The following is a 12,699-nucleotide window of genomic DNA, read 5'->3' on the forward strand; positions in this document are numbered from 1 at the left end:
GGTCCTTTGCCTTCTTAGTTTGTAGTGTTCTGAGGTGTCCTAATGATTAAAGTGGATTTTTAGTCAGTTGCTTGGTCTGGGCATCCATGGGCTCTTTCTTTTTTTTAATTTTTTTTATTTTTTTATTGTTATATTAATCACCATACATTACATCATTAGTTTTTGTTTTTGTTTTTGTTTTATGTTCTTTTTTTTTAAATTTTTATTGTTATGTTAATCACCATATATTACGTAATTTGTTTTGGTGTACTGTTCCATGATTCATTGTTTGTTCATAACACCCAGTGCTCCATGCAGAACATGCCCTCCTCAATACCCATCACCAGGCTAACCCATCCCCCCACCCTCCTCCCCTCCGGAAACCTCAGTTTGTTTTTCAGAGTCCATCATCTCTCCTGGTTCCTCTCCCCCTCTGACTTACTCCCCTTCATTCTTCCTCTCCTGCTATCTTCTTCTTTTTCTTTTTTCTTAACATATGTTGCGTTATTTGTTTCAGAAGTACAGATCTGTGATTCAACAGTCTTACACAATTCACAGCGCTCACCGTAGCACATATCTTCCCCAATGTCCATCACCCAGCCACCCCATCCCTCCCACCCCCGACCACTCCAGCAACCCTCAGTTTGTTCCTGAGATTAAGAATTCCTCATATCAGTGAGGTCATATGATACATGTCTTTCTCTGGTTGACTTATTTCACTCAGCATAACCCCCTCCAGTTCCATCCACGTCGTTGCAAATGGTAAGATCTCATTCCTTTTGATGGCTGCATAATATTCCATTGTGTATATACACCACATCTTCTTTATCCATTCATCTGTCAATGGACATCTTGGCTCTTTCCACAGTTTGGCTATTGTGGCCATTGCTGCTATAAACATTGGGGTGCACGTACCCCTTCGGATCACTACATTTGTATCTTTGTGGTAAATACCCAGTAGTGCAATTGCTGGATCGTATGGAAGCTCTATTTTCAACTGTTTGAGGAACCTCCATACTGTTTTCCAGAGCGGCTGCACCAGCTTGCATTCCCACCAACAGTGTAGGAGGGTTCCCCTTTCTCCGCATCCCCGCCAACATCTGTCGTTCCCTGACTTGTTAATTTTCGCCATTCTGACCGGTGTGAGGTGGTATCTCATTGAGGTTTTGATTTGGATTTCCCTGATGCCGAGTGATGTTGAGCACTTTTTCATGTGTCTGTTGGCCATTTGGATGTCTTCTTTGGAAAAATGTCTGTTCATGTCTTCTGCCCATTTCTTGATTGGATTATTTGTTCTTTGGGTGTTGACTTTGATAAGTTCATTATAGATTTTGGATACTAGCCCTTTATCTGCAAATATTTTCTCCCATTCTGTCAGTTGTCTTTTGGTTTTGTGGACTGTTTCTTTTGCTGTGCAAAAACTTTTTATCTTGATGAAATCGCAATAGTTCATTTTTGCCCTTGCTTCCCTTGCCTTTGGCGATGTTTCTAGGAAGAAGTTGCTGCGGCTGAGGTCGAAGAGGTTGCTGCCTGTGTTCTCCTTTAGGATTTGGATGGACTCCTGTCTCACGTTTAGGTCTTTCAACCATTTGGAGTCTATTTTGGTGTGTGGTGTAAGGAAATGGTCCAGTTTCATTCTTCTGCATGTGACTGTCCAGTTTTCCCAACACCATTTGTTGAAGAGACTGTCTTTTTTCCATTGGACATTCTTTCCTGCTTTGTCGAAGACTAGTTGACCATAGAGTTGAGGGTCCATTTCTGGGCTCTCTATTCTGTTCCATTGTTCGCTGTGTCTGTTTTTATTCCAGTACCGTACTGTCTTGATGATTACAGCTTTGTAATAGGGCTTGAAGTCTGGAATTGTGATGCCACCGGCTTTGCTTTTTTTTTTTTTTTTAACATTCCTCTGGCTATTTGGGGTCTTTTCAGGTTCCATACAATTTTTAGGATTATTTGTTCCATTTCTTTGAAAAAAGTGGATGGTATTTTGATGGAGATTGCTTTGAATGTGTAGATGGCTCTAGGTAGCATTGACATCTTCACAACGTTTGTTCTTCCAATCCATGAGCTTGGAACGTTTTTCCATTTCTTTGTGTCTTCTTCAATTTCTTTCATGAGTATTTTATAGTTTTCTGAGTACAGATCTTTTGCCTCTTTGGTTAAACTTATTCCTAGGTATCTTATGGTTTTGGGTGCAATTGTAAATGCGATCAACTCCTCGATTTGTCTCTCTTCTGTCTTGTTGTTGGTGTATAGGAATGCCACTGATTTCTGTGCATTGATTTTATATCCTGCCACTTTACTGAATTCCTGTATGAGTTCTAGCAGTTTTGGGGTGGAGTCTTTTGGGTTTTCCACGTACAGTATCATATCATCTGCAAAGAGTGAGAGTTTGACTTCCTCTTTGCCGATTTGGATGCCTTTGATTTCTTTTTGTTGTCTGATTGCTGTGGCTAGGACTTCTAATACTATGTTGAATAGCAGTGGTGAGAGTGGACATCCCTGCCGCGTTCCTGACCTTAGGGGAAAGCTCTCAGCTTTTCCCCATTGAGAATGATATTCGCTGTAGGTTTTTCATAGATGGCTTTTATGATATTGAGGTAGGTACCCTCTATCCCTATACTCTGAAGAGTTTTGCTCAAGAAAGGATGCTGTACTTTGTCAAATGCTCTTTCTGCATCAATTGAGAAGTCATATGATTCTTGTTCTTTCTTTTGTTAATGTATTGTATCACGTTGTTTGATTTGCGGATGTTGAACCAATCTTGCAGCCCAGGGATAAATCCCACTTGGTCATGGTGAATAATCCTTTTAATGTACTGTTGGATCCTATTGGCTAGTATTTTGGTGAGAATTTTTGCATCCATGTTCATCAAGGATATTGGTCTGTAATTCTCCTTTTTCACGGGGCCATGGGCTCTTTCATTCTAAAAATTCATTTTCTGATGCTCTGGTACATTTTCTAGTTTTATAGCATTGATGGATTCCCTCCTCTTCTTTTATTTTTCCTGCTTACTCCTTCCGAGCCTCCCACTTTAGACTCTTTGGATTGAGCCTCTAATTTTATCGATTCCCTTCTACTTCCCATATATTTTGTCTTTGGTTATACATTCTGAGAGATTTCTCTCAACTGTTTCTTCATTTCCTGAACTGCTGTTTTTGTACCCTATTTTAAATTTCTAGGTATTCTTTGTTATTCTCAAAATGTTTCCTTCTATAGAATTCTGGTTTTGTTTCGTGGATACAGTATCCTTTCTGTCTCTCTAAGTACTGTGATTATGGTATTTGGAAATTTCTTTCTTTTTCCGGCACTTTTTTTCTTCTGAGTTCTTCCCCCCGCCCCATACCCGCTCTTTTTGTTTTGGTATTAAGCTTTTATTTTCGAAGACTTATTCAAGGAGCTGGTTGTCTTTGATTGCTCATTCATATTTTAAGAAGTAGGGGAAATAGCTGCTCATAAGTTGAGTGGGTATGTTTGGGTCACTTGTGTGTGTGTGCTTGAGGTATGTGTGCATGTTGAGATAAGTGTAGTGTTTCGTATTTCTGTGTTTACATGATATGTGTGTATGTTTGGTTTATGTGTGTTGGGGACGTGTGTGTATATATGTCTTTGGGTTATGTGTGGGGGTGGGAATGTATTTGTATATTTGGGGAGTGTGTGTATCTGGAGTGTGTGACTCATGTGGGTATGAATGTGTATTTGGAGTGTGTGTTTGGCGGGAAGAGACTGGTGGCTTCACTGCAAGGTAACCAGGAGCATTACAACCATTTTGTCTCGACAATCCTCAAATGTCTGTGTCTGGAGGGTTTTTTTCTCTTGGATCAGTCAGTTTCACAACTCAGGTATCCTGCAGTCTCCTGTCTTGGCAAGTATAAACTCAGCTCCCAGGATTATTCTAGGAGTCACAGTGGGCAGAATGGACAGGGGTCTCATTACTGGTGGGCAGACTTTTACGGCATCCCTATTTTCTATTCAGTGCCGTACCAGAGTCTTTGTTGTGCCTTGAGTTTTCATGATTGGAAAACATGCCTGGTTTGAGATCTCCAGATATAAAAATCCCATTAGCTCTTGGGGGTAAGGATGGGGCCTAGCCTAGCAGTGAGGAGTTGAGGGCGGTCCCCAGGAAGTCTCACTGTCCTTTTCATGAACTTTGAGCTAATTCTTCTCTTTTTAGCCTCATCCCTTGCCCCTTCCTTTGGAGACAACTGGTGCCTCAGTTCCTAAATTTTTCTGGGGCTCAGCATTACACACCGGCCTCCTCGTTGCCTCCCCCATACGCCATATGCTTTTAGGTCCTAGCTTTCTGTGTCGAGAATGATTTTGTTGTTGTCTTTCAACTATTGGCATCTTACCTGCTGTTGTCTTTGTCCTTGTGACTTCATAGCTTTTTGTACCTTTATAGAATTTTAATGAGATTTTGGAAAGAACAGAAATAGCTGCATGAGTTCCATCAGGGCTTCCAGAAGTCTCACTTACTCTTTGCTAACTTATCATAAGGTTCCCTACATCTCTAAGGAATGTGACAGAAAGTGGGAGTGACATATATTTCTAGAGATAGATAGATAGATATTTTCGCTAGGTTCTGTGCTTTTTGGTGGGGCATTGTACAAATTCATTTCTTTCAACATACATATTTTTTTTTTAAAGATTTTATTTATTTGAGAGAGAGTGGGAGGGAGAGGGAGAAAGAATCTGAAGCAGACTGCACACTGAACTCAGAGCCCAAAGCGGGGCTCAATCCCATGATTGTGAGATCATGACCTGAGCCAAAACCAAGAGTCGGACACTCAACTGACTGCGCCGCCCAGGCGCCCCTCAACATATATTTGTTAAACACATACCATATGGCCAGGCATTGTTTTAAAAGGGGGTGGGGAGACGCAGAGGCTAACAGACATCTCTGCTTTGGGGAAAATGACTCTCTAGACAGTGGTGGGAGACAGAATATACACATTGTCAGGTGGTCTTAAGTACTCTGTGGAAAATAACATAGAGGAGTATTGGAAAGTTATGAGAGGGCCAGTTTAGGTTGGGTAGTCAGGGAAGGCCTCCGTGGAAAGAGGACGTTTAACCCAATCTCTGGTTGACTGCAAGGAGCCAGCAGTGCCAGGGCCAGGGGACAGGGCAACACGACCAGCAGAGGCAGCTGGAGCAAAGCCTTGGGGGTGGAAACTGGCAGTGTCAGGAAACTTAAGAAGGATGGATGGTTGGGGCTCAGCAAGTTTTCATCGGTGAGTAGAGAATAGGGGATGTAGCATAAGTCAATTACAGCTTTTGTCAGCTCACTCTGGCTGCTCGTTCTGGAGCAGGTTGGAAGATACAGGCTAAGACCGAATCCACAAGGCCTGTGAGAAACTTTTAGTAACTCGGGAAGAGGTGCTGACAGCCTGACCAGGTGGTGAGGCTGGGGCTAAGTTGTTTTGGCTGCAGAGAGTGCAGGACTTACAGTTGGACTGGATGCGGAGAGAGAATAATCAAGAATAATGTTGGGATTTGGGGTTTCTTTGGGAGAGTGTGAGGAGCAAGTTTACAGAAAAGAGCAATTGAGAGGATGGTTCCAGAATGTGAATTTTAAAAAAAAAAAAGCCTTTTTATTACAGTATAAGCTATAGACAGAAAAGCACAACCATCATCAGTGATGAATTTTTACCAAGTGAATACACTCATGTAAACACCATGCAGATCAAGACACAGAGCCTTACCGGTCCCCGGGGCGTGCTGATTTTGAGATTTGGGTATCTTCCATAGCCAAGTGGGGACATTAAGTGTCTGGGGGTAAAAGTTGGGAGCCAGTGACCTATCAGTGTTGTTCAAAACCGTGGGCCTAGATGAAGCTAATTAGATAGAGATGACGGAATCCACATTTTCTGCTGCCGTACCGTGGGTGGTGTGGATAGTCAGACTGAGAGTCCAGGGGGCAGAATCACATTAGGACCCTGAGCAGCAGCTGTTAGGTCGGAGAGACCAGAGACCACGGCGGGCTCGAAGTCAAGAGAGGGTTTTGAGGAGAGCATGGCCAGATACACTGAAAGGTGCCAAGAGACTGGGAATAATGAGGTCAGAGACGGGTTCTCTGGCCTGGGTAGCATGAGGGTCTCTGGCGATGCTGAGGTGTGGCTTCACTTGGGGGATGGCTGTCCAGCTGAATCTGTGGAAAAGGGAACCGGTTTTGAAGAAGCGGAAACAGTGTGACACAGAATGAGACCACTGTGAGAGGGGGAGCGGAGGAACGCTCCGGTGTCTGCTGGGAGTCCTGGGATTAAGTAGGAGGATTTTTTTTAAAGGATGAGAGCTGTCCTCCAACTATCTCTACTCTTGGGAAGGATCCAGTAGCAGGGTGATACTGACATGGGAAGGAATGGGTCTGAGCTCTAAGGAAGGGGAAGCTTCCAGGGGACACCTGTATTTTAAGGAATAACAACATTTCCCTGACTAGAACAGAAATCGTGAGCAGAGACAGGGGTCTGCATGCAGGGCAGCTGCTGGTGAGCGTGGTAGTGGTGCTCTTGTCTTACTATTTCCAGCTTCTTCCTGAGGTATCAGCAAGGACATTGGCTGAGGGCACAGTGCGGAGAGGAGAGAGGTGGAGGAGAGTACGTTGGAGAAGGAGGAGAAGGTGTGAAAGAGCCATGGAGACACTGGGGAAGAGAACATACCAGAGAGGTGCAATTGGCTTGGGAGTTCTCGATGCCCTCCTGAGATTTGCAAGCATGAGTCTCCAGTGAGACCAGCCAGCACGGTGGTAGTGTTGTTTCTGGCAAACATGTTCAAGTGCTTAAGTGCCCGTGTGGAGCCGGCAGGTGGAATACAATCTCCTTTGTCTTCGGAGAAGAGTCTGTCTTGATTTCCAGCAGGAAGCAAAACCAAGAGCAACAGGTGTGGGAGGACAAACTCATCTTTAGTTTGTCTTCCATTGCGAAGGACCAGTTTGCCAAGCACACCCTCACATGGTTTGTGGATTATTCAACATGCTGTGTCATCTCCCTGTGTTATCTTCTTGATTGACAGGAATAGTAATGAATTCAGTCTATCAGGGTAGCAGGGAACTCTGGTCCCCAAGTCACATCCCCTCAACCAGCTTCTGGTTTCAGCCAAAGCCACAAGGGCTGTTCCACGCAAGTTCAGGTGCACCTGGAGCCACACGTTCCACCTCGAGGGTACCCATCTCTGCATTCTACCGCAGGGCCTTCCCATGGGAGCTCATTCAGCGGGCACACCCGGCGCCCAGAAGCATCTGTAGGCAGGCATGCACACAGGTGTGTATGTGTGTTAAGGCCTCTGGAGCCACCCTTTAAACCAAAGGGAGATGGGAGCTGGAATGCCCTAGCCCTCCCACCTTTCCAGACACTTCTGGGAGGCATGCCATCTGCTCAGGAGGTCCTAGGAGCTTGGAGCCCCCGATGCTCACTGGAGTACCAGTGACAGTCCCCACTTACATTGGCTTTCTCTTCCCCTGTGCCTCGCGCTCCCTGCCCGCTCTCTCCTGTTTTCTGAGATCGCTTCCCAAATAAACCCCCTGTCCCCAAGTCCTTTTCCCAGGTTCTTCTTCCCAGGCAGCATAAAACAATCACTCACTTGCACAGTGATTCTCGTAGGGTGACTCCCACAAAACCGAAAACATTTCGGGATGGTGTTGGTGAATTTGACAAGGGACCGGCTGAGCAGCAATAAAAATGCCATAGAGCCAGGGCTGAAGTGCTTGCACTTTGGGGTCGGACAGAGCTGGGACCCGCCCCATCTAGATTTGACGTTAGACAGAAGACATAACCTCTCTGAGCCTCCCTCTTCCCATTTTTAAAATGGGCGTGATGAGTAAGGGTTTCCCAGTTGAGATGCACCTAAGTAGCCCGGGGTTCCTGTTACAGGTGCCGATCCCCAGGCTCTGCAGTCCCGGAGTCGGAGTGGCTCGGTCCGTCTCCTCCCGTGGCGTCACCAGCGATGTGCTCGTGGCTGTCTGCCCACCACGCTTGGAGCAATGCTGTCCTGGAAGCCTATTCAGTGGGGGTAGCATACATGGAGCCCTGGGCATGGGGAGAAGGGGGACACCCCCCTGTCCTGCCCACCAAGGCCCTGATAAATGTTAGCAGCGAGGACGATAACCATGGTTCACTGTAACTGTTCTGAAGACGCCACCTGCTATTACCCTGCTGAGCCCATCACCGGCATCCTTCCTTCTCCAGAAGAGAAATAGGAGCTGGAAGAGTTGATAGTGTCTGTGGCAACCGCTCAAGGAGGGAGCACAGGATGGGGGTGACCCTGGGCAGCCAATTCCAGGCCTGCTGGGCAAGCAAGAATATCTGCGTTTACACAAGGGGAAGGAGCCACTGCCAGGCGCCCTTGGTTCCTGAGCATCCTGGAAAGGGGGTGTATGTGTTCCTGACCAGCCCAAGTGGGGCAACAGCCCTCTCCCTGAGATGGGCTGGGAGTTGCTCTCAGCACAATATTTATCTCATCACATAAACCAATCTAGCTGGTTAGAAAAACAAGTTTTATTGCATTCTTAGGCAGTGCACTTAGTTGGCTGGTCTCTTATAAAGCCATCTGTGTCTGACGGTAGAAATAACTTATCAGTATAAAGGCTGGCTAAATTGGATTAAGAAATCACCGTGTGCTGAGAGAGTGGAGAGAATACATTTACAAATGGAAAAGAAGAGACCAAAAAAAAAAAAAAATCAGGGAGGGCGAAGGGAGTGGTGGCTGATCCCCTGAATCCCAGCTCCTTTACTTGACCAGCTGTGTGACTGACGGCAGGTTCCTTGACTTCTCTGGGCCTCCGCTTACACATAAAATGGGGAATTCAATGAGAGAATACATCTATTAACAAAGTTCTTAGAACAGTGTCTGTAAATAGTAAGGGTAATATCAAGTTCTGGGAAAACCGTGGCCAGGTTGGGAGGCGAGCTCTGCAGGGCTGGGACCAGGAAAAGCAGTGTGAGGTACTCCCTTGGGGTGAATCTAAGGGGGTGCCAAAAAGCTCAGTAATCAAGATAAATAGTACTTTAATTTTTTTTTAAGATTTTATTTATTTATTTGACAGAGAGAGACACAGCGAGAGAGGGAACACAAGCAGGGGGAGTGGGAGAGGGAGAAGCAGGCTTCCCGCGGAGCAGGGAGCCCGATGCGGGGCTCGATCCCAGGACCCTGGGATCACGACCTGAGTCGAAGGCAGACGCTTAACGACTGAGCCACCCAGGCCCCCCGGTATTTTAATATTTTTAAAACATCAAAATCCATGATTTTATCAACTTTTCCAATAACGATAGGATGCGACTCTGCAGGTGCAGCACCCCGCCTCATCCCGGCCCTGCGCTTCCGATAAAACTTTATTTACAAAAACAGGTGACCAACACAGGGCCTGTAGTTTGATGCTTCTCATGTTTCAAAAGGATTGCATTAAAATGTTATTTATCCTTATTATTGGTTTTTCGCCGCCCCCTTCTATTTTTGCAGCCCACGTGTGCATGTCACCTGTCTCATCCTCATCTCAGCCCTGGATATTTTCTCCGAGAAACTCGGAGAAATTCTAAATTACACACTCACTTCGGAGTGTGTAGGGGCAAACAGGGGTTTCCCCTTTAGCTAGAGAGCAGGATACTGTTGGAGTACACGTGGGTGACACTTTGGGGGGAGTGTCAGGAAGCAGGAGCGGCCCTAAGGTCACCTCAGAGCAAAGCTCCTAGCCCAGAAAGAGAAGGATCTCCTCTTGCACATTCTCCTTCCACCCCCGCAGTGTATTTTTGAAGTTAAACCGAAGGCAGGTGGAGGGACGGGCAGCGGCAGGGAGAGAGCTAGATGAGAAACTCCAGGGCCAAGAGCTGTTGCCTTTTTCTTTGTTGTTTTAACCTTCTTGGTGCTCTTCCAAAGGAGGCATTTGTCAGTGCTTCTATCAACTTTAGTGCCTTGTGTTTATAGCTTTGGATTTAATAGGAAGGACATAAACATATACTTTTCATCCATTTTCACTGTTACTCGCTCAGCTCAGACAACAGTTAGGATTATCATAACCCTTTGGAGGGAGCTATTATGGGGCCCGTGGTTTATCCTTGCCCTAGCAGGGCCATAAAGACTGTGCCTCGGTGTGCAGAGACACACCATTAATGCATCCCGGTCATTCTCCAAAGCCCCCACCCCACCCCATTTGTTAGGATTAATCCCCTCTCTTCAAGGCTTAAAGTCAACCAGTTTTTACCTCTCCCCTGACAGTTGCTCAGACACTGCAAGAGCTGTGTGTGAGACGCAGGCTGTGGGCTGACCTTTCTGGAGGGCACATAAGTTAGGGCTTGGACTTGTCACTCATTTGGTCCTTTGGCTAGACCCATGGCACTTCTGTGTCATTTGGGCCCAGAATGCTGCCAACACAGCCACTCAGGCCAGAGAGCCTGGGAGAAAATGAGCTTTCTCGCTGACTTACCCACCGTCAGCCAGTGTGATCAGAGCCAGGCCACTCAGCCAGCCTGCAACTTCCGTCCTGCGGGTAGAAAACACAGTTCAAGGTCGCTTCCAGCCTGGGAAGGCCGTCTGTCTAGGAGAAAGGCCACGCTGTTGGGAGGCAGTGGGGTGACTCCCAATCCCAAATCGAAAGCATGTGGCTGGTGACTACAGATTCTCTAGCCTCGCAGAGTATCTAGCAAGGGAAAGAGTCCTCCTGCTCATTAGATTGACGTGAGGAAAGTGCGTAAGAAGTGACTCAAATGAAAAAAAAAAAAAAAAAGAAGTGACTCAAATGAAAAAGGAAAACACACACACACACACACACACACACACACACACCCCACCCCCCACCAAGCAACCGTCCTATTTTAAGGACTCTGACACAGCAAAACAAGAGTTGATTTTCTATTATTTCTGTGCTCATCTTTGGGCTTAGGGGGTTTGTTTCTTTGCATTAATGTGAGTTTTGTGACATCCTGGAGGGCACTACTATTCAGTAGTTTAAAAAAAAATACTCTATTAAAATTACACTTCAATTTTTCCTCACACTTCTTAATTCCAAATTCTAAATCTCATTATCCTATTTAGAAATCTCACAGTTTAGCAATCTCATTAAAGGAGATTGTGTTCACTATTTGAGCTCATTTATTAAACTTAGTTAATTAAGGCTTTTTAAATATTTTAAACTTAATTTATTAGCTGACTATTCAATTTCCCTTTTAAGAACTTCATTTTATTCAGTTGTATGAGTTTTCTTTTCTTTTTTCTTTTTTGGCTCTTTTGGAGTGGTTCTTTTTATTTTATTTAAATTCAATTAATTAACATATAGTGTATTATTAGTTTCAGAGGTAAAGTTTAGTGATTCATCAGTTGTATATAACACCCAGTGCTCATTAATCATGTGCCCTCCTTAATGCCCATCACCCAGTTACCGCACCTCCCTGCCCTCTCCCCTCCAGCAGCCCTCAGTCTGTTTCCTATGGTTAAGAGTCTCTTATGGTGCCTCTTTTCCGGCTGGAACCATGGAGGGTGCAGAAGAGAAGAAAAAGAAGGTTCCTGCTGTGCCAGAAACCCTTAAGAAGAAGCGAAGGAATTTCGCAGAGTTGAAGATCAAGCGTCTGAGGAAGAAGTTTGCTCAGAAGATGCTTCGAAAGGCAAGAAGGAAGAAGGAAGCTCATCTATGAAAAAGCTAAGCATTACCACAAGGAATATAGGCAGATGTACAGAACTGAGATTCGAATGGCAAGGATGGCAAGAAAAGCTGGCAACTTCTACGTACCTGTGGAAACCAAATTGGCATTTGTCATCAGGATCAGAGGTATCAATGGTGTGAGCCCAAAGGTTCGAAAGGTGTTGCAGCTTCTTCGCCTTCGCCAGATCTTCAATGGCACCTTTGTTAAGCTCAACAAGGCTTCAGTTAACATGCTAAGGATTGTGGAACCTTATATAGCATGGGGGTACCCAAATCTGAAGTCGGTGAATGAATTGATCTACAAGCGTGGTTATGGCAAAATCAACAAGAAGCGAATTGCCCTGACAGATAACACATTGATTGCCCGATCTCTTGGTAAATATGGCATCATCTGCATGGAGGATCTGATTCACGAGATCTATACTGTTGGAAAACGTTTCAAAGAAGCAAACAACTTTTTATGGCCCTTCAAATTATCTTCTCCACGAGGGGGAATGAAGAAAAAGACCACCCATTTTGTAGAAGGTGGAGATGCTGGTAACAGGGAAGACCAGATCAATAGGCTTATTAGAAGGATGAACTAAGGTATCTGCCATGATTATTTTTGTAATCTGGCCAGTTAATAAATGACTACTCTCATGGAAATGTTCTGTTGTCTTGGTGACTTTTTGCTAGCCTGACTGCTGTCCCTTAACTATTAAAGCAAATCTTGGTGTGTGATAAAAGTCATCAGCCTTTGCGTGCAAAACTAGGGTCTAGTTTGTATCTTGGTGGAAAACATTCCTTGGGTTTATTAAAGACTCTTCTGTACAAAGAATATATCTTAATTTTTCACTTTTGAATTGTGCCACTGAGTTAGCCAAGATGGGTCTGTTCTAAGAAAACCTATTTCATAGGCCTTTGCATGATTTACAAATAAAAATACTGTTGCTGAAAAAAAAAAAAGAGTCTCTTATGGTTTGTCTCCATTCTGATTTCATCTTACTTTTCCCTCCCTTCCCCTATGATCCTCTGTTTTGTTTCTTAAATTCCACATATGAGTGAGATCATATGATACTTGACTTTCTCTGATAGACTTATTTTGCTTAGCATAATAC

General features: G+C 44.8%; 1 pseudogene; it reads left to right on the forward strand.

The window, feature by feature from the left end:
* Positions 1-11,417: 11,417 nt before the first annotated feature.
* LOC112834185 (large ribosomal subunit protein uL30 pseudogene) lies at positions 11,418-12,419 on the forward strand (annotated as a pseudogene).
* The last annotated feature ends 280 nt before the right edge of the window (positions 12,420-12,699 follow it).

This window comes from Callorhinus ursinus, unplaced genomic scaffold (assembly GCF_003265705.2).
Source record: "Callorhinus ursinus isolate GAN/ISIS: 27379988/994484 unplaced genomic scaffold, GSC_fseal_2.0 scaffold15, whole genome shotgun sequence".
NCBI classification, from domain to species: domain Eukaryota; kingdom Metazoa; phylum Chordata; class Mammalia; order Carnivora; family Otariidae; genus Callorhinus; species Callorhinus ursinus.